This window comes from Rhinopithecus roxellana, chromosome 5 (assembly GCF_007565055.1).
Source record: "Rhinopithecus roxellana isolate Shanxi Qingling chromosome 5, ASM756505v1, whole genome shotgun sequence".
Lineage (NCBI taxonomy): Eukaryota > Metazoa > Chordata > Mammalia > Primates > Cercopithecidae > Rhinopithecus > Rhinopithecus roxellana.
The window spans coordinates 6,442,373-6,463,020 of NC_044553.1; the positions used below are offsets into that span (position 1 = coordinate 6,442,373).

The 20,648-nt window shown below is 47.0% G+C and overlaps 1 long non-coding RNA gene and 1 pseudogene across 1 annotated transcript; one reads left to right on the forward strand and one right to left on the reverse strand.

Moving 5' to 3' along the window:
* Positions 1-844: 844 nt before the first annotated feature.
* Positions 845-7,077, reverse strand: LOC115897427. Its single transcript, XR_004057210.1, has 4 exons — positions 6,975-7,077; positions 5,609-5,742; positions 3,467-4,981; positions 845-2,410 (listed from the first exon to the last, which is right to left on the reverse strand). It is a non-coding gene; the product is annotated as an uncharacterized LOC115897427 (long non-coding RNA).
* A 5,052-nt stretch (positions 7,078-12,129) lies between these two features.
* LOC104682767 lies at positions 12,130-13,677 on the forward strand (annotated as a pseudogene).
* Positions 13,678-20,648: the final 6,971 nt, after the last annotated feature.

Genomic DNA, 20,648 nt, shown 5'->3' on the forward strand with positions numbered 1-20,648 from the left:
TTTAAAAAATTGACCTTTATTTCTCACTTTTACAAAAGAAGTCGGGAAATAGGCAATCCAGGGCTCGTATCACAGCCCATGGCCATCAGAGAAGGAGGTTCCATGTAATACGCTGACTCTCCAACCTTAGCATGTCTCTTCATGGTCCCTAATGGCTTTTCAGCCTCCAGCCAGGTACCAGGTAGCAGAAAAGAGCCTTCTCAGAGGCCCCGCATATTACCTCTGCTGACATCTCATTGGCTGGAGCATAGTAAGGTGGCCACATAATTTTTTCTCTGGGTAGCTATGTACCTAGCAAAAACTGGGGACTTGTCACTAAGAAAAGACAAACAGCTGGAGATCCACAGTGGTCTCCACTACACTGTATATGAAGGCAAGACAGTTAATTTCTACCTACATTCCCAAATGTATCTTCAGGAAGAGAATGTTTCTGCAGCATAAATTCTTTGTGCATTGGAAGATCTTCCCTTTCAACCTTCAATTGTACTGCATGCAAACCACCCCTCAGGTTCTCAGCTTCAACCTCACTTTCTCGAGGAACCCTCCTCAGGCCCCTTAGTCTGCATTAGGCTTCCCTGTTTTATGTTTCCATTGCATCTTATGTTTCTGCTTCAAAGCCTCTGCACCCCTGTCATTATTGACTCATCTGGAATTACATGTGTAAGCACTGTCTTGCCTGTAATCTAAACTGTAAGCTCCCTGAGGGCAGACTCTGTTTCACCCTCCACTGTCTTCCAATGTGTGGCACCTAGTAGGCCCTCAATAAATATTTGTTAAGTGATTGAGTGATTGGAATATTACAGAGACCCCAGATTCAAGGCCATTTCCACTGAGATCTTTTTTTTTTGGAGACAGAGTTTCGCTCTTGTTGCCCAGGCTGGAGTGCAGTGGTGGGTCCTCAGCTCACTGCAACCTCCACCTTCCGGTTTCAAGCGATTCTCCTGCCTCAGCCTCCCGAGTAGCTGGGATTACAGGCATCCGCCACCACGCCCAGCTAATTTTTGTATTTTTAGTAGAGACAGGGTTTCGCCATGTTGGCCAGGCTGGTCTCAAACTCCTGACCTCGTGATTTGCCCATCTCAGCCTCCCAAAGTTCTGAGATTACAGGTGTGAGCCACTGCACCCGGCTGACCTTTTCTTTCTTTAACTAGACTTCCCCAGCTGAGACCAGGACAAAACCAGATTCCCCTGCGCTGTGCACCTGCCAGGACTGGAGCAGCCCAAAAGCCCATGGGAGGGCTGTGGACTGGGGCTGTCAGACCAGGCTGTCCGAGGAGGACTCCCACACCCACGGCCAACTCCACTTTACAAAACCAGCTCCAGCCATAAGTATGCCTGGGGGGCACGAGAACAGAAACTGCAGCAGAGTGGGTGGATTTTAAATCTGCAAATGCAACTGACTGCCCAATGTTTGGGAGATAAAATAGGTCACCATTCTCCCCTCAGTTCGGCGTCACTTGGCGTCACTCCCAGGCCCTAAAGGGGAAGGAAGAGTTTTGTGATCTTTGCTGTCACAGGCTATGGACAAATTTAGTTACACTTAGCTTTACAAGAGCTGTCTGCCCACCTGACTCTTGTTCACAAGACCCCTAAAAATTAGAAAAAGGTCAGTCCAGGCTGTTCAGTCTTTGGTTGTTCGATGGGAAATCTTCCTGAGGCCAGTTTCTAGAGTCCATTTTGACACCAGCCAAAACAAAAGGCAGGACCTAGAGTCTAGACAGCTCCCAATCCCGCCGTTTTCAACTTGGCCCATTAGGATGGAGCCTTCTGTTCTCTGGCAATGAATCATAGGCTTTTAAAGTAGAGAGTGAGAAAGAGCAAGCCCTGGAGAGAGCCCCGTGAGGCCTTGGGGTAAGGGCTTCCAGGACTGTTCATGAGAAGCTGTGCATGTCTCCCTCCAACTTCCCCAGATGAGACACCAAGATTGAGAAGTGAAGAGTCATCTCCAATTTGGCAGACATCCTGACCCTCCACACTCACCATTCTGATACTTAGTCATTAGCATCCTGGTATATTTAACCACTTCTCCTTCTGACTGAGAAGCTGAAAGTGACATTCAGCCTGGGTGTGATGTGGGGATTTTCTGGGACAGGGCGGAGATGATGAGGTGCTGGAGTTGCATGAGCTGGTCATTACAGTCAAGACTTGTGAACCAGTTGTGAAACCCTTGGTAACCTGAAATCTGCCATGGTGGGAGTATTTACACTACAGGAATTGGCCAATGCTGCAAATCAGGGTTTCTTTCTTTTTTCAGTGAGACACTTGACCAGCACACACTGCATTACTCACGCAGGAGGAGCTCTGGGAGGGCTGGAGAAAACCATAGGTAAGCAGAGTTGAGGATGTTTGGTGCCTCCCCTGATGGCTTCATCATGTCATCTTTCTCGGCTCTTCACAGTCAGTATTTTCTCTGTGGAAACACCAAGAGATTCTACCTCTGCTCCATCAGCAAACAAGGAAGTCATTTATTTTCATGGCCCCTGTGCTAGAGGACTCCGAGAGTCCAAACTCTTAGAGCAGCAGGCCCATTTTCTGGTGGAGAAGAGAGAAGGCAAAGCCAGGGAAGGGCATTTAATAGTGACAACTCAGTGAAAAAGCAGATAGAGGCAGCCCGATGATCAAAGGTGTCTTCCTTCAAAGCCCCTGATTGAAAACAGCAATCCATGCTTGCCAATGAAGGCCATAGGTGATGTTTCTTATGTGAGTGCATAAGAAAATATGACCCTCTGCTGTAGGTCATATTTTCAGAGGTCATACAAGGTTGAAAGGAAGCAAATCATTTTCATGAGAAGGATAATAAATGAGACCAGGATTGGCATTGAGAAAAGTATTTAGACATTTCTGAGCTGATCAACCTGGAGAAGAAAGTGCTTCTAGACACACAGATTTCCAGGACTTTTCCTGAGAGGGTTAGATTCTGGAGGTCTGCAGAGGGGGCCAAGAACCCATGTTTTTACCAGCCCCTTCCTCACCCCATGATTCCGCTGATGGCAGCCTGTGGACCGCACTTTGAGGAACTGGTCTAGTGAGGGTCCTCAGAGGGCATTTTGCAGTGGGTGGAACTGGCCTCTGAGTGGGATCCTCCTTCAATACCTAGGCCCTGCCCTGCCATGGCTACGGGTCTTCGGGACTCATGCCTGGGGATAGGTGCTGGGTGTTATGGGAAGAGCATAAAAACACAAAACAAAAAATTCCATTTCTCACCACCAGTGGTGAGAAATGGGGGTGGAGCCTGGAACTGTGGTCATGGGGGCTCCAAGAGGAGCAGCCGGGATGCCACTGCACAACCAGCCACCTCTAACAGAAGCAGGACCAGGCCCAGGACTGAGCCTCCACAAGCCCTGCTGCCAGCCACCAGCCACCCTTCCTCCCTGGGAGAGCCAGAAAGGGAAGCATAGCGAAGCCCTGCATGGTGGTCTCCATCAACAGGGAGGCCCCTCCCCTCCCTCTGCTGCAGCCATCTTACCTGCAGCCAGAATGTGCCAGGGCCAAGCTGAGGATAGGGCGGCCTCTCCAGAATCCCTGCCCTTAGAGGACTTGCCAGACATTGGTTTTTCTTGTTGGAGGCACCTCTTCACAGTCTGCATGTATAAGGCCTGATGAAACTCATCCCAAGAACCCAAGCCCACTTGCAAAGACGGGATAGAGAAGGGGCATGGCATTCCACTGATGGACTCACTCTGGAGAGGAGCTACTGACCCAGCAGCAGTTCCCCCTCCCTCACCCCTGTTCACCATCCCCAGGAAGACATCCGACTCCCCATCAAATGGTCCCTGCCAAGGGCATCGTGGTAACGTGGGGAAGGAGAGGATGCCAAGTTGCCCCTCTGGCCATTGGACCCCTTCTCATCTGAGGAGAATTCCATGGCAGCCCCTTCTGGGCTGTGCTCTTTATGTCTCTAAGCCACTTCCTGTTTCCTTTTCTAGGTCATAAGCCAGGCTTATAGTTGGTGTGAGTCACTTACCTAGGAAGTCCAGAGCACACAGCTGCCTCTCAGGGAGGGAGCAAAGGATACAGCTTAGAAGTGCGAGGCATTGGTTTGCTCCTAAAACACACAGATTGTCCTAGGCTTTTAGCAGTGCTGTGTGCCATGGCCCCCAAGCAATGCAAGCCTTAGAGATCCATGATTTGCCCGGTTTGCGTTCCTCTGCTGATGCCAGGCTTTCAGTTCCCAGGAGGCACTGGACAAGCATAATTTTGCAAATAAAACATTGCTTTGCCAAGGGGCTAGGCCTATCAGACATTCATTAGGCAACAGCCAGCAGGACCTATGAAAGTCATGGCAAAGAAGCCATTCAAAAGCATTGTCTTCTAGTAACTAAATTTCAAAACCAGGAGGAAACCACAGCTCAGACATCGGCCGATGTTCAGCAACCTGGATTCACAGGGAAACGGACAAGAATAGACTTTGCACAAGTCTAGTGCTTTCCCTTCATGACATCTAGGCAGTTTACTCCTCCTGACCTCCACTACTCACTGCGCGAGGATTATTCTGTGGTCACCAGAGTACTAAGGACGAGGCGCTGGGTGATTTGGTCGAAGTCAATGTGCCAAGTCAGCATCAAGCAGCTATTTTTGCCTTCCCATTCCATTCCCTGAATTTTTTTTCTGTGAAAGTGTCTTGTAAGCTAGAACACACCTGAGGTGGCAGAGGAAAAGCAGAGCTCTAATCTCTTCCCTAGGCCTCTAAGTGAGTTTTGCATTCAGGGATGATACTTGGGCAAGGGGTTTGGAAGGTCCTGATGTTGCTGACACCCGCATAAAACACTTTCTGCAGCAGAGAAGGGAAGGGGAGAGGAAAGAACAGGCAGAGAAGACCCAGAAACTTAGATCAGCCTAGGATGAGAGTAGCTGTCCTGAAAACAATCAGAAATCCAGAGTCCTGACTCTCCAGCAGGTATGGCCTTGATCCTAGTGAGATTATCTTCAAAGACAAAACAAACTCCAGTCATGCAGAGAAGCCACATTGTTCCATGCAGATCTATAAAAAACAACGGAAAGAGCGTCATCCTCTTAATTACTGAGGAAGTAGGGAAACAGGAATCCTTGTACCCTGCTGGTGGGAATATAAACTGGAAAAACTGAGGTGGGGAATCAACTGAGGCCAGAAGTTCGAGACCAGTTTGGCTAACATGGTGAAACCCCGTCTTTACTAAAAATACAAAAATTAGCTGGGTGTGGTGGCGTGCACCTGTAATCCCAGCTACTCGGGAGGCTTAGACTAGAGAATCACTTGAACCCGGGAGGCAGAGATTGCAGTGAGCTGAGATCACACCACTGCACTCCAGCCTGGGCAACAGAATGAGACTCTGTCTCTAAATAAATAAATAAATAAATACATACATAAATAACTGGTAAAACATTGCTGATTGGCAAGTTGGTTATGTTTGAGGCAGAGACAATGCTTGTTCTGGGTCTGTTACACTCTTGTTTTCCTCCTGGACACTCAGGAAGACTATACTTCCCAGCCTTCCTTGCAGTTAGGAGCAGTCATGTGACTGAGTTCTGGACAATTGGAAGGTGGGCAGAGGAAGTGATGTGAGTCACCGCCAGGCCTGACCCTAAAACTACCTGTGCAATTCTCCATGCTCTCTCTCCCTCCCTTTACCTGTCAAGTGAAATCAGAGCAGCCAGTGGAGAAGTCCAAGGCCGGGGCAAATGGAGACCCATCAGGTGGGCAAACCCTGGTTCCAGACGACCATGCAGAGTGCCTTCTACTCCCAACCAATGACTTGTGTTGAACTGTGACATAGAGAAATACATCTTTATTGTGTTAAGCCACTGAGATTTTGGCTATGTCTGTTATAACATTTAGCCTATCTGACTGATACACTATCACAATCCTTTAAAAGGTCATAAGCTTTGACCTAGCAATTAAATTCTTTGGAACATATACTAAGGAAATAATTAAGAATAATCACCGAAAATTATAAACAGACCAGATGTGGTAGCTCACACCTGTAATCCCAGTACTTTGGGAGGCAGAGATAAGAGGATTGCTTGAGGCCAGGTGTTTGAGAACAGCCTGGTCAACATAGCAAGACCCCATCTCTAATAAATTTAAAAAAAAAAAAATTATAAACAACATTAATCTCCAATAATAGGCAATTCATTAAATAAATAATAACATAACTGCAAAGGAATATTTAGGCACTTAATATCATTTAAATGTATTTATTGACATGAAACAATTTCACGATTTAGTATTACATGAAACAGAGTAACAAAGCAACATGGATGGTATGAACCCATAACTATTTATATATGTATACGCATGCAAAGAAGAAAATTCGGAAATATACCAAAAAACAGTGATTATTTCTGGTAGTAGGACTAAAGATGGCTTTTAAAAATTATCTCTTTCTTGCAGTTTTATGCTTTTTCTACAATTAGCATATCTTTTTTTCAGTTGAAAAAATTTTTTTGGCCAGGCGTGGTGGCTCACGCTGTAATCCCAGCACTTTGGGAGGCCAAGGCAGGTGGATCACAAGGTAAGGAGTTCGAGACCAGTCTGGCCAATATGGTGAAACCTCGTCTCTACTAAAAATACAAAAAAAAAAATAGCTAGGTGTGGTGGCACACGCCTGTAGTCCCACCTACTTAGGAGGCTGAGGCAGAAGAATCACTTGAACCCGAGAGGTGGAGGTTGCAGTAAGCTGAGATCGCACCATTGTACTCCAGCCTGGACGACAGAGCGAGACTCCGTCTCAAAAAAAAAATTTTTTTTTAAGTAGCCTTTTGGAAATGGATGGGTCTCCTTTGAACTTTAGGGCTGGCCTTACTCTCTCTAAGTATTAAGTGTAATGGGTACAAACGCAGGTCCCTTCCACTCTTCTGGGCTAAAATGCCACCATTCGTAAGGTTAAATACCTATTTTATCTTCACCACTGACAGCAACTCTCAAGCCCTTCATTCACTTAGCTTCAGGGCTCAGTTCTACTGACTTAGTGCTCTGGCTTTAAGGAAAGATGTACCTTTTTATCACAAGGTTTTTCAGGATTTTCTCAGAGTTGCCGGGCCTCAGAACTCTCCTCTTTTGAGTACTAATTTGGATAATTTGGGAAACTGCAGCCACAGTTCCTCCCTCCCTTGAGACTGGCTGAGTGAGGCAGACCACGCCTTTAACGCAGAAAGCAGGGCAGGAAATCACACTCTAACCATAGGTCTTTATTCAGAAACCCAGCAGCCTCACTACCAAATAAACTCAGGAGCCCTAAAGCTTCAGTGCCCTGACCTATAAGATCAAAGAATCTCATGTGAGCTCTGCAAGTGGACTTTTAATAAAAAGTAGTGCTGCCAGTTTCTGTTTTGACCTTCCAACCACAGGATCATGCCAACATTCAGTCGTAACTCCATTTTTTTTTTCCTGCCAAATCGACTCCTTGCTCTTTTCAACACATCCTCACACAGAGGGAACAAGCCACTGAGGTTTCCTGTTGAGGACGGTTCTTTGGTGTTCTGGGAGGAAACCATATATTCACAGAAACCATATATAAATTTTCTGTGTAGTAGGACAGAATTACCTTAATTTAACTTGATGTCTTTTTGACAAACCATGTACCCCTAAAATGAAGAAATGGAAGGAAGGAGTTTATTTTCATCCCAGCCCTTACTCTGCTGCATTGTTCCTGTGTACATTTCTCTTACTCCATGGAGTAGGAGCTTCTTGAGGACCATGACTGTCATTTATTTCTCCCTCCCTGCTCCTGGCACTAGCAGGACCTCCCCCTGCTCCCTCTTAACAAAGTTTTCAGTGAGTGAGTGAATGAATGAACTTTCCCCTGTTTCCTGATGGGTTTCAGCCAGCACAGACTACCTACTTTTGTTCAGATGCGTCCTGTGTGTCTTTGTCTCTACGGGCATTGTGTTTGATGGGTTTCTTGAAACCTTCCCATGCACATAGTAGTATAGCGGCAAGATCAGCTACATGCATTGCAGAACCCACTGAAAAATGAAAATGCAGGGCCCTTGTTCAAAAATTATTTACAATGTCAAATTATCCAAAATTAATACAATGAATTATTAAACGTTAAATTAGATAGTAAATGATTAAGAATTTCAAAGCTTTGCAGAGTAGAGCAGTGCAGGCGAGCCTGGTTCTCGTCCACCACATGGCTCAGCTGCCTGCTCCTCCCCTCTGCTCAGAGTCAAGGTCCCGAGGCCAGCACGGTGTTTACTGATGATGGCCATCAGTAAACATACCCTGTCCTGTATCCTGTCACCAGAGTTTCATTTGGAATCCTGAGCAAAGGTCTCCGATTGCTGATTCTACTGCCAACAGAAAACACTCTCCCTCTTCTGAATGTGTTGGCAGGAAAACCAGATTTTTATCTCTCCAGGTCAGCCAAAATCTTGAGGCCAGTTAACTTCCCCAGTGATCTCATTTGAATCATCCTTCACTTCTGCCCCCAGTGAAACTGAATCTGCACTCTGCTCGACTCTCAGCCCAAGTGAGGTGCCACGCCCACACCTCACTTGTCTTCCACTGAGGTCTTTCCTGACAACCCGTTTCTCTGGGTTGCCCTCTCTTGCCCTTGAGACCCCTGTTCAGTTGTGAACAGTCTCTCCATTCTATGGCTGCAGACTCTTCACTGAGATCTGTTTGCCTCCATCAAAACTAGATCTTTCCAAGGAAACCACCTGCCCCTGTGTGGCTCTCACAGTTCCCGAGCGGAATCTTCCAGTGCCTCTCCCCACTGCCAGACCTGCCATCACCCCGGAAAAGCTGAATTTTCATGTGTGAATCAGCCAGTATCCTGGCCTCAAATTTGTTCACCTCCTTAACTTTGGTGACCATTGTCTCCTCTCCACCTCAGCCATCTCTATATCCTGTACATTCTCAAAACTCAGAACTGAAATGGTAAACTTCAATATCCCTAAACTTATTGAAAACACACAAACTCCAATATCCCACATTCTCATTTCAATTCATTGGTTTCCAGCATTCATACTGTCAAACATCAGCATTTTTTGCTCCTCCACATGGCCTGTCTCCATGTGGAGAGCTTGGGCTTCCTCACAGCATGGTGGTCTCGAGGTAGTCAGACTTGCTACATGGTAGCTGATCTCCAAGAGTAAAAGCAGATGCTGAAAAGCCTTTTGAAAGTTAGGCCCAGAACTGGCACAGCATCCTCTCTGCCTTGTTCCGTCAGTCAAAGCAAGTGATAAGAAATCATGAGGCGAGTCCAGATTCAATGGAAGGAGAAATAAACTTGACCTCTTGAATAGTGGAGCAGCATGTGTATACAATGGGAGAAACATTTGATGGTGGCCATTTTTGGACACTGTCTACTACAGAGGAGAGAGAAAACAAATATATAAAACAAACAGGAAAATACCAGATAGTAATAAGAGCTGTTCAGAGAATCGAAATAGGGTGTTTTGATGGAGAATGACTGAGGAGCTCCTGGAGATTGAGGGTGTTGTCAGGGAAAGTCTCTATGAGGAAGTGATGTTTAAATTACAACTTGTGGCCAGGCATGGTGGCTCACACCTGTAATTCCAGCACTTTGGGAGGCCACAGTGGGTGGATCATCTGAGGTCAGGAGTTCGAGACCAGCCTGGCCAACATGGTGAAACCCCATCTCTATTAAAAATACAAAAATTAGCTGGATGCAGTGCTAGGCACCTGTAATGCCAGCTACTCAGGAGGCTGAGGTGGGAGAATTGCTTGAATCCAGGAAGCAGAGGTTGCAGTGAGCCAAGATCGCACCATTGCGCTCCAGTCTGGGTGACAAGAGTAAAACTCTGTCTCAAAAAATAAAAATAAAAATAAATTAAAACTTGAAGAGCAAGAATTTCCAGCTGTGTGAAGTTCCAGGCAGGAGAGAGAGCCAGCAGAAATGCTCTAACATGGGACTGAGCCAGGCATGTTTAAGGAATAGAAAGACCACACATTAGGAGTATAGACAAGGACAGGGAGCATGGGCTAGAAAACAGGTCAGACAAGTGGGAAGGGCCAGATCAAGTGAATAAGGGGAAGGAAGCTGGACTTTATTCCCAGAACCATTCATGGAAACTGATTGAAAGGTTTACAGCAGAGAGGGGATATAATATGACTTACGTAGTGAAAGGTCACTCCGGCTGCCTTGCAGAGAACAGGAAGTGTAAGTGTGGAAGCAGCAAGACCAGTCAGGAGGCTACTGTGAGACCCCAGGGGAGATGGTGGCTTGTTCTGGCTGCTGGCTGTGGGGAGGAGACAAAATAGAGATAAGTTTGGTGGCTGGACCAGAAGTTGCTGAGGATTGAGGCTGTACTCTCTTGTTTCAATTCCTCTTCATGCCCAGGTGATCACTGTAGAAACCTGGTTGGTCCTCACCCACACCTAGCTGTCGGTTAGTGTCCCTCCTTAGAGTTTTGTGGGGGTTTTCTGTTTTGTTTTGTTTTTTGTTTTGTTTTGTTTTTTTGTTTTGTTTTGTTGAGACAAGGTCTCATTCTGTTGCCCAGGCTGGCGTGCAGTGGTGTAATCATAGCTTACTATAACCTCGAGCTCCTAGACTTCAAGCAATCCTTTTGCCTGACCTCTGGAGTAGTTGGGACTACAGGCAATACTACCATGCCCAGCTAATTAAAAAGAAAGAAAAAAAGAAAAAAAAAGAAAAAAAGAATAACTTTCGTAGAGCTGGAGTCTCACTATGTTGCCTAGGCTAGTCTCGAACTCCTGGGTTCAAGTGATCCTCCCACCTTGGCCTCTCAAAGTGCTGGGATTACAGCTGTGAGGCATGGTGCCTGGACCTCCTTAGAGTTTTTAAGATTACTTTAAATTCCATATCGTTGCACACAATGAGACCCTTCATGGTAGGCTCTGCTCCTTCCCTCTTAGACTGGTTTCCCATCTCTGTCCCACATAGGCCTTTGCTCCAGCCAGATCTACGTCTTCACTGTTCCCTGACCATGTCCTGGTTCATGACCCTGTGCCTGGCATGTGCTGTCTCCTCTGCCTAAAATATTTCTTCTCCCTCACCTCCATTACTTTGTCTACCCAACTTCTGTTCCTCCCTCAAAATCTAACAGGTGTCACCTCTTCCACTAAGCCTTCCCTGAAACCCCAGTTTTATTTAGATTTCTATGCACTGGACACATAACAGCATGAATGTCCAACTCCTTGTCTGTTTCTTCCAATTGGTTGGGGTTTCTTAAGGGCAGAGACCATCCCTAGAACCCGGCACAGGGCTCCATAAGCTGATGCTATCATGTTCAGCACGGTTTACCCTTGGAGTGTGAAAATGTGTCTTACAAGGTCAAAGCACAGCAGAAAGATTTGATAGATCCCCATAACGAGGTCCTCCATTTTCCCAGGCTGATTCTGGGAGGCTGGACTCATTACTTAAGAAGCCTGCAAGTCTTCAATGGGAGAACTGACAAAAGATCCGGACATGCTACAGGAAAGGTCTGGTCCCCGCACGTGATGATCAGCATCACCACTAGTAATAGTATTGGTTCTTGGCAGAATTAGTACTCAGACCACCGTTCTCCCCTCGCTCCCACCCATAGTCTCTGGGAAGATCTGAAAAGCCTAGTGCAGCCAACATGAAGTTCACCATAGTGCTTAAAGGTAAATATACTATAAGTGACTGACTCTAAAATCTATACCCAAACCTGGTCCTCGTTTCTGAACTTCAGACTCTCATATTCAATTGCCTGATGGACTTCTGTACCTAGATATCCTCCAAACTTGGCAAAATTGAACTCATTATTTATCTTGCCCCCATATACTCATGAGTGGCAGCCCACTGGGAATGACTGATGGATGTCACTTAAGTTCATCCTCTCCATTGCCATTGCCAGGATCCTGTTGCAAGCCCTCAGCTTCTCTGGCCTGCATAACCACCTTAGCCCTTCCCCAGCCTCCCTGTTCCCGGCCTCATCTTCCTCAGGTACCCAGAGCATCTCTCCAAAATGCAAGTCTAATCTTGTCCTTCCTCTCTCAGAAAACCTTTAATTGCCCAAAGCAGGTTATCAAACTTTAGTTTGCATCTGAATTGCCTTGAAAGTTTCTTAAAAATGCAGATTCTTGAGCCACCTCCAGACCTCCAAAAATCCAAAGTTCTGTGGGTGGAGTGATGCACATTCTCAACCAGTGCCCAAGGGCTTCTGATAGAGCTGGGCTCCACCTTGAGAAACACTGTCATGCACAGGCGACTCCAGACTCCATCATTCACTCCACCAGGCCCTTCTCAGTCCAGGAACCCCCCAAGCGAGGTCTGTCTCATTCACTCCCTCCTCACACACCATGCTCTTCATGGGTACTGCGTACCTTCCCCCTTTGCTCTATTTTGCCTGGTGCCAAGAATGTCTTCTTCGAAAGACCGAGACCCTTTTCATTTCGATAACTCGATAATCCTTTGGAATGTTGCTACTCAAAGCATCAGTATCACCTAGGATCTTGTTAGAAATTCAGAATCGCAGGCCCCACCCCACCCCTACTGAATCAGAGCCTTGGTAATTCCTATGCACATAAGAGAAGAAGAAGCACAGCCTTATAACTTGGCTCTATAGTCACCTCTTCCAAGAAGCCTTCCTAGATTGACACTGACTCATCAAATACCCATTCCTCCAAACTGACACTGGGCATCACAATCACAGTGCTTGTAACATTTAAAAGTTAGGAATCTCGAGCTGCCAGGGGAGCCCTGCACACCATGCCACGTCCTGCTTGTCTGTCCCTGTGGGTTGTCACCTGCCACAGCCCGCCCTGACCACCCAGCAGATCGTCCTCCAGGGCCCGGGGCCGAGGGACTTCTGCCTCATGGGCAGCAAGGTCTTCGAGCAGCCTCTCGCCATTTCCCGGGTCACTCTTGGAAGCAAGGTGGCTCTAGCTAATTCGTGTATCAGAGATGTAATCACAGCCATTGATGGGGAAAATTATCGCAATATGACGCATTTGGAAGCTCAGAACAGAATCAAAGGCTGCACAGACAACATGACTCTCACTTTGGCCAGATCCAAACATAAAGTCTGGTCTCCTCTGGTGACGGAGGAAGGGAAGTGTCATCCATACAAGATGAATGTAGCCTCTGAACCCCAGGAGGTCCTGCACATAGGATGCGCCCACAACCGAAGTTCCATGCCCTTTACCACCTCGCCTGCCTCCAGCACTGCCGCCAGGGTCATCACAAACCAGCAAAGCAACCCAGCTGGCCTCTACTCTTCTGAAAATATCTCCAACTTCAACAACGCCCTGGAGTCAAAGACTGCTGCCAGCGGGGTGGAGGCGAACGGCAGACCCTTAGACCATGCTCAGCCTCCAAGCAGCCGTGTCATCGACAAAGAATCTAAAGTTTACAAGATGCATCATGAGAAACAGGAGTTGAATGAGCCCCCAAAACAGTCCATGTTTTTCCCGGTTTTGCAGGAAATCCTGGAGTCTGAAGAAAAAGGGATCCCAACAAGCCCTCAGGATTCGGAAGTGTTAAAGCTCCTGTCACTAAAGTGGCTGCGTTAATTGGAAATGCTCAGAAGTTGCCCGTGTGTGACAACTGTGGCCCTGGAATTGTCGGTGTGAAGCTGCGGGACCATCACCACCACCCTGAGTGTTATGTGTGCACTGACTGTGGCACCAGCCTGAAACAGAAGGGCCATTTCTTTGTGGAGGATCAAATCCTCTGTGAGAAGCATGCCTGGGAGCGAATCACACCACCCGAGGGCTACGAAGTGGTCACCCTATTCCCCAAGTGACCCAGCAGATCCAACCACTGTTCTCCAGCTGGCCACTGCTGCAGCTTTTTCTCTCAGTGTTCTAGGCCCTCTCCTCTCTTGAAAATTCTCTGCTTACTTTGGTTTTCCCCCTGCTCGTAAAACGTTGAATCCCCTGCCTTGGTTAATTGACTCACACCGGCTGTGTGATGCCCGCTTTTATAATGAAAGGAAAACTGTTCTGTTCAGTGTCCCCTTGCCAGCAACACCATGTCCTTTTCTCCCTCTGTTCTTCTCTGCTGTATTTGGACATCAGCTAAATTTGAACCCAATCAAATATAATGTATCTGACATTGATTTTGTTTTTACTCAATAAATTTATAGACTCCAAAAATAAAAAATAAAAAAAATAAAAGTTAGGAATCTCATAGTCCAGTCCCAGAGAACTGTCAGATTTAAAGACTGCCCCAAGGAATAATTCTAATCCCATTATCCCCAAAGCCCAGGGAACATCCCCCCCCCCCTTTTTTTTTTTTTTTTTGAGATGGAGTTTTGCTCTGTCACCCAGGATGGAGTGCAGTGGCATGATCTCAGCTCACTGCAGCCTCTGCCTCCTGGGTTCAAGTGATTCTCCTGTCTCAGCCTCCTGAATAGCTAGGATTACAGGCATGCATCACCATGCCCAGCTAATTCTTGTATTTTTAGTAGAGATGGGGTTTCACCATGTTGGTCACGCTGGTCTCGAACTCCTGACCTCGTGATCCACCCACCTCAGCCTCCCAAAGTGCTGGGATTACAGGCTTGAGCCACTGCGCCCGGCTGGAACATCCCTTTTGTGTTCTTGCAGTCCCATGCCCTATCTTGGCACCTTTGCCCCCTTTCTTCTCTGCTGGTGTTCAGCCCCACAGGAGGTGTTTCCAACATGCCCGGTCCCCCTGCCTCATCTGGCCTCTGTGGCATGGTTCTTCTTCAGCCCTGTCTGCTTTTCTCCTGAGAATCTTGCTAGGTGGCTGCATCTCTTCTCCTTTCAGAGAGTGGGGCAGGCAGAAGGAGTGAAGTGGGCTCCTGACCTCAAGTGATCCACCTGTCTCAGCCTCCCAGATTTTGGGGATTACAGGCTTGAGCCAGTGCGCCAGCCAACACCAGGTTCTTATTAGGCTGTGCTCCCATATCATTGTCCGGTTTTTAATTGTGATGATGAAGCTCGGTAACTTCGGAAAATTTGAAATCGTTGTTGATCCTAGAACAGAGAAAATTGTTGTGACCCTCACAGGCAGGCTAAATAAATGTGCAGTGATCATCTCCAGATTTACTGTGCAACTCAGACCTAAAAAAATGGCAGATTAGTCTCCATCCCATCAGTTTGGTTTTGTTGAACTGATGACTGCAGCTGGCATCATGGACCACGAGGAAGCATGATAAAAGCATACAGGAAAGAAAACCCTGGGATTCTTTTTCTGGGGATGAAATATATAATTACAAATTAAATGTTTCCCTCAATAAACAAAACTGAGAGAAAGAGAAAGGAGAGAGGAGAGAGAGAGAGAGAGAGAGAGAGAGAGAGAGAGAGAGAGAGAGAGAGAGAAAGCGAGCAAAGCCCCTAGTCAGTTGTCTGTCGGCTGCTGCTCTGAGTCTCAGCCAGAGCTCTGGACGAGGAGGAACTCAATCCCCTTGGCACCCCCACGAGTGCCTAGAGTGGAGATTTCTCCTCTGCGGCAGACTGGGTCTCTGGTACATGTGGACGTTCTCACTGAAGAACGTTTCAGAGCCTGTAGCAGACACAGAGGTACTCTGGCCATCCAGGGAGTTGATCCCAGCTCGCTCTAGCAGAAGAGTGGGGATTAGGGACCCGGGAGTTAGCATGCTTGCCTAGGACATCTATGGAATCTTTATTTTCTCTTTCTTCCTGCTGAGTGAGGCAAGAGAGTTCTATAAATGGGTATGGGGTCAAGGAACATATATTATTTTTGGAATAGTTACAAAGATCTCTCGGGCATAAATGAGACTCGGAAACTGGACGACTCCTCTCCTCCCCACTTTCATTTGATGAATGACAGCTCTTTATGTGTGACACACCTACCATGCGCCATGCACAGTATTAGATGCTTGACTTCTGTTGTTTTAGTTGGCACATTCTTTACAGAGAGTTGAAAATGAGGCCCAGATGCTCACATGATTTTTAGAACCTGGGGTAGAGCCTGGAACATCTGACCTTCACCTCTATCTTCCTCACTCTGTCAGCCTTTCCCAAGGCATTCTTAGTAGAGCCCTAGTCTGGGGAGACCTTCTGTGGTCAGATGAATTGGTTGGGCACTGTCTGTACTTTATGTGCCCCTTGGTTTCAGGGTGCTATGAGTTGAACATCACAGGATACCCTAAGACCTAAACTACAAAGTGACAAACTCAAAGGGCCATTCCGGGGTTGGTTAATGCACAACTTAACAGCATCAAAGATCAAGATCCATTTCTCTGAGATTTTCTTGACTTTTCCCTCATGATTTCAACAGGACTGAAGTAGCGCCAAGCCCATGTCTTCACATGACAATGTCCTAAGGCAGGAAGAGGCAAGGACTCATCCTGTGTCATGTTTTAAGAGTCAAGAAATCCTTCCTAGAGGTTCCCAGGGCTGATTGTCTTTACATTCATTACATGCAGGACTGCAGCACATGGCCAAACTAAAGCAGTCACCGAAGGAAAATGGCTCAGACCTGTGAACATTTCTTCCTGGGATCAGGGAGGAGCCCGTGAGACACACAGGTGCTGTAAACCAACAAAATCGAGGGTCTCTCAGCAAAGGCGTGTGGCGGGGAATGTTGAGCAGGAAACCAACACGGTTTTGCATACCCTTCTTGAAGATTTGCATTGCACATTAATATGTTTAAGGCTTTATTGTAAAGAAAGGTATTTTACTTCTTTTTTTTTTTTTTTTGAAACGGAGTCTCACTGTGTCACCCAGGCTGGAGTGCAGTGGTGTGATCTCAGCTCACTGCAAGCTCCACCTCCCGGTTTCACACCATTCTCCTGCCTCAGCCTCCCAAGTAGCTAGGACTACAGGCGCCCGCCACCACGCCCAGCTAATTTTTTTGTATTTTTAGCAGAGATGGGGTTTCACTGTGTTAACCAGGATGGTCTCGATCTCCTGGCCTCATGATCCATCCGCCTCGGCCTCCCAAAGTGCTGGGATTAGAGGCGTGAGCCACTGCACCCAGCTGGTATTTTACTTCTTTTAACCCAGTGCTTCCCAGGCCTTTTTTTTTTTTTTTTTTTTTTTTTTTTTTTTTTTGAGACAAGAGTCTTGCTCTGGAGTGTAGGCTGGAGTGCAGTGGTGGGATCCTGGCTCACTATAACCTGTGCCTCCCAGGTTCAAGCAATTCTGCCTCAGCCTCCTGAGTAGCTGGGATTGCAGGCATGTACCACCATGCTCAGCTAATTTTTGTATTTTTAGTCGATTCAGGGTTTCACCATGTTGTCCAGGCTGGTCTTGAACTCCTGACCTCAAATGATCCACCTGCCTCGGCCTCCCAAAGTGCTGGGAATTCAGGCATGAGCCACGGTGCTCCGTCCAGATTTATTTTTTCTTGGAGTTCTTATTAACTCCCTGCAGACACTGTGAGAAAGCTGGATCCGCCATGCTGTTTGTCCTCAGTTAAACGACTGTCCTGAGAGCTGTTTGGCACAGCTGCGCAGCCAGATAGTGCCCTTTGCAAACACCAGAGAACAATGAGAGCTAGAAGAATGGCTCGGCTTAGCCATTTGAAGGAAAGAGTTTTCTTTGGCTCAATTAATGGGAAATAAAAGGCAAGAGTTCTCTCCTGTGGGCTTCTTTTCCTTTTGGTCATTCTAAATTAATAGGTTTAAGACATTACTTTTAGTTCAACTTCTTTCCATTACACTTTCAGTACTCCAGTGCCACCAGGGAGGGTAGCAATGACTGCTTTTAATAGTGATTAAAGACAGATCCATGGTTAGGTCAAACCAGGCCTGCACCTCCTCCCATGCTGCACATGCACCAGCATCAGCAAAGCCGGCAAGAATGCTCTTGAGTGATGACGTACCCATGGCCACTTGTCTGCAGCAAGCAGGCTGCCAAAAGCCGGAACAGCTGGTAGCCCGTGCTCATCAAGCGCTCAGCCCTCAAAACCTCTCCTTCTCTCTCCTCCTCAGTCATCCAGTCTCCCCACCCCATAGTGTGTTCTCTAGCAATACATCCATTAGCTGTTTCCCCACTGCTAGACATCTAGATTATTTAAACTGCTTTTGCTGTTGGAAGGAATGCCTCCCTGAGCACGTGTGTGCAAAGGTAGATCCCAGAACGAAGAATCTCTTGGTTCACCAGGCTTGCACATTTAAAAATGTGACAGATACATGCTTTTAAACTGCTCCATCACCTTGGTGCAGAATGGAACTCCTGAGAGGTAAGGTCAGCAAGAAGATGTGTGTGGCTCTGAGCTGGCCAGTGGACCGCATGTTCCCATGCAGCACTCACACCATGCAGTGAGAAGATGTGTATGGCTCTGAGCTGACGGTGGCCCATGTGTTCCTGTCCCAGCACTCACACCGTGCAGTAAGATGTGTGTGGCTCTGAGCTGGCCACTGGACCATGTGTTCCCGTCCCGGCACTCGCACTGTGCAGTGAGATGTGCGTGGCTCTGAACTGGCTGGTGGCCCACGTGTTCCCATCCCAGCACTCACATCGTGCAGTGAGAAGATGTATGTGGCTATGAGCTGATGGTAGCCTGCGTGTTCCCGTCCTGGCACTCACACCGTGCAGTGAGAAGATGTATGTGGCTATGAGCTGACGGTAGCATGCGTGTTCCCGTCCCGGCACTCACACCTGTGCAGTGAGAAGATGTATGTGGCTATGAGCTGACGGTAGCCTGTGTGTTCCCTTCCCGGCACTCACACCTGTGCAGTGAGAAGATGTATGTGGCTATGAGCTGATGGTAGCCTGCGTGTTCCCGTCCTGGCACTCACACCGTGCAGTGTTGCTTCTCCTGCACTTGCTGATCCTGTAATTGATACAGGGAAAGGCCTAGCAATGGCTCGTCTCAGGGGGATAAAATGATTTCCCTTCTATGTTTCCACTCAGTCATCTCCTCTTCCGCCAGGGTGGGATGAGATAGGAACAGGAAGGGTTTGAGGAAAGAAGCCCTTTGTTTAAAAATAGCAGAGTAGTGCTGCTTGGTAATTTCCCTGAGTTTTACTCACCGAAGAACCTGACTCCAGCTCTTCTTGAGTTTGGGATGGACAATGGAATGGCTTGGCGCCATCCTAGACTCTATCATGCGTTCAAGCAAGAAGTGTTTGTTGAACACGTTGGGGGCATGGCATACTGACTGATCAGGGCATCACTGGCCTTCATGCAGAAGTGGGGTCCTGGGAGCCCCCTACTATTTGAGTCAAGGCCTGTTTCATTGTCCTTGAGTGAATGTTTGTGTTTCTCCCAAAATTCTTATGTTGAAGTCCTAATCCTCAGTGCGATGGTATTTGGAGATGGGGCTTTTTGGGAGGTAATGAGTTAGGTGAGGTCAGAAGGATGGGGGGCGTCGGTCTGATGGGATTCGTGTCCTTTAGAAGAATGAACACCAGAGAGCATGCACACTGTCTCTCCCTCCCGATGTGAGCACTTAGCAGGAAGGCAACTGCCTGCAAGCCAGGAAGAAAAACCTCACCAGGAACCAGATTGACTCGCCCGCTGATCTAGGACCCGGAACTGTGAGAAAATACATTTCTGTTGTTGAAGCCACCCAGTCGATGGTATTTTATTATGGCAGCCCAAGAAGACTGAGACAGCTGGGTAGCTGGGAGGTGCCATGGAGAGCACACAGGGACTTGGGGCAGTGACCAGTCACCCACTGGTACAGAAGTGTTTCAATATTTCAACAACAGATACAAATATGCTAGTACCAGCCCTGTTCATGGAGTTTACATTCTAGTGAGAAGACATAGACAATATACAAAATAAGCAAAATAAATATTGTGTCAAATGGTGTTATCTGCTGTGGAAACAAACAAGGCAGAGAGAGAATTAGCAAGTGCCTTGGAGGAGGGAGGTTGCTACTTTATGTTGTACAAAGAAGGAAAGAGAAGGAGAAAGGCATGCTCCCTATCCTTTAAGGCACACTATCATTTAAGGGCATTTTCCAGAAGGCGCACACACTTACTTAGACTTAAAGCTTCTTGCCAAGAACTTAGTCACACGGCCACACCTTGCTGAGACAGAAGATGGGAAACGCAGACCGAATTCTGGAAAACCATGCTCACAGCTGTGGGTCAGGGGAGGTGGGGGTGTCCACTACTGAAGGTGCAGAGACTAGGAATTGGGAGGCCACCAGCCACAACATAACATGACTGGATTGTGTTTTACAAAGATAACTTTTCAGGATCTGTTGGGAGACTGTTCTCCATGGGTCTCTCACATTTGTGGGTGTCTTATGAGCAGGAGCACTCACTGCCTCTGTTCTGGAATCTCTTTCCAACGGCATTTGAATAGCAAATAGCCTTGGAAGACAAGACTCCCTCTGGAGCAAAGTACAGGCATGCTTAGTGCCTAGAGTAAGAAAGATAATGTCTTCTGCAGAAGAGGTCAGAGACTTATTGCCCATCATAAAAGATGCTGATTCTCTAAGCTCAGCATTCCTCCCCTCTAACGCAACCCACTGTGTGTGCAGGTGCAACTGGGCCTTCTTTATGTTGACCTGTGGAAATTGGAGCCAAGGGAACCAGCATAAGAACATATATTTAATTTCCACTTTACAAGAACAGATATATATATATTTATATAATTATTCCCATGTATCAAGGGAAAATAGTACCTTTACAATGAAAAGATCTGGCAGATACCACCTTAACAAGGTGATCAAACTTAATACCAGCAATAACTGACATGGTGTGTCTCTTAATGTGATACACTGAAAATAATCCAGTTTTATTAAAAATATATAGCATGACTCTAATCATGAGGAAAAAGCAAATCCAAATTGAAGGATACAAAAAATGCCAGTGTCATGAAG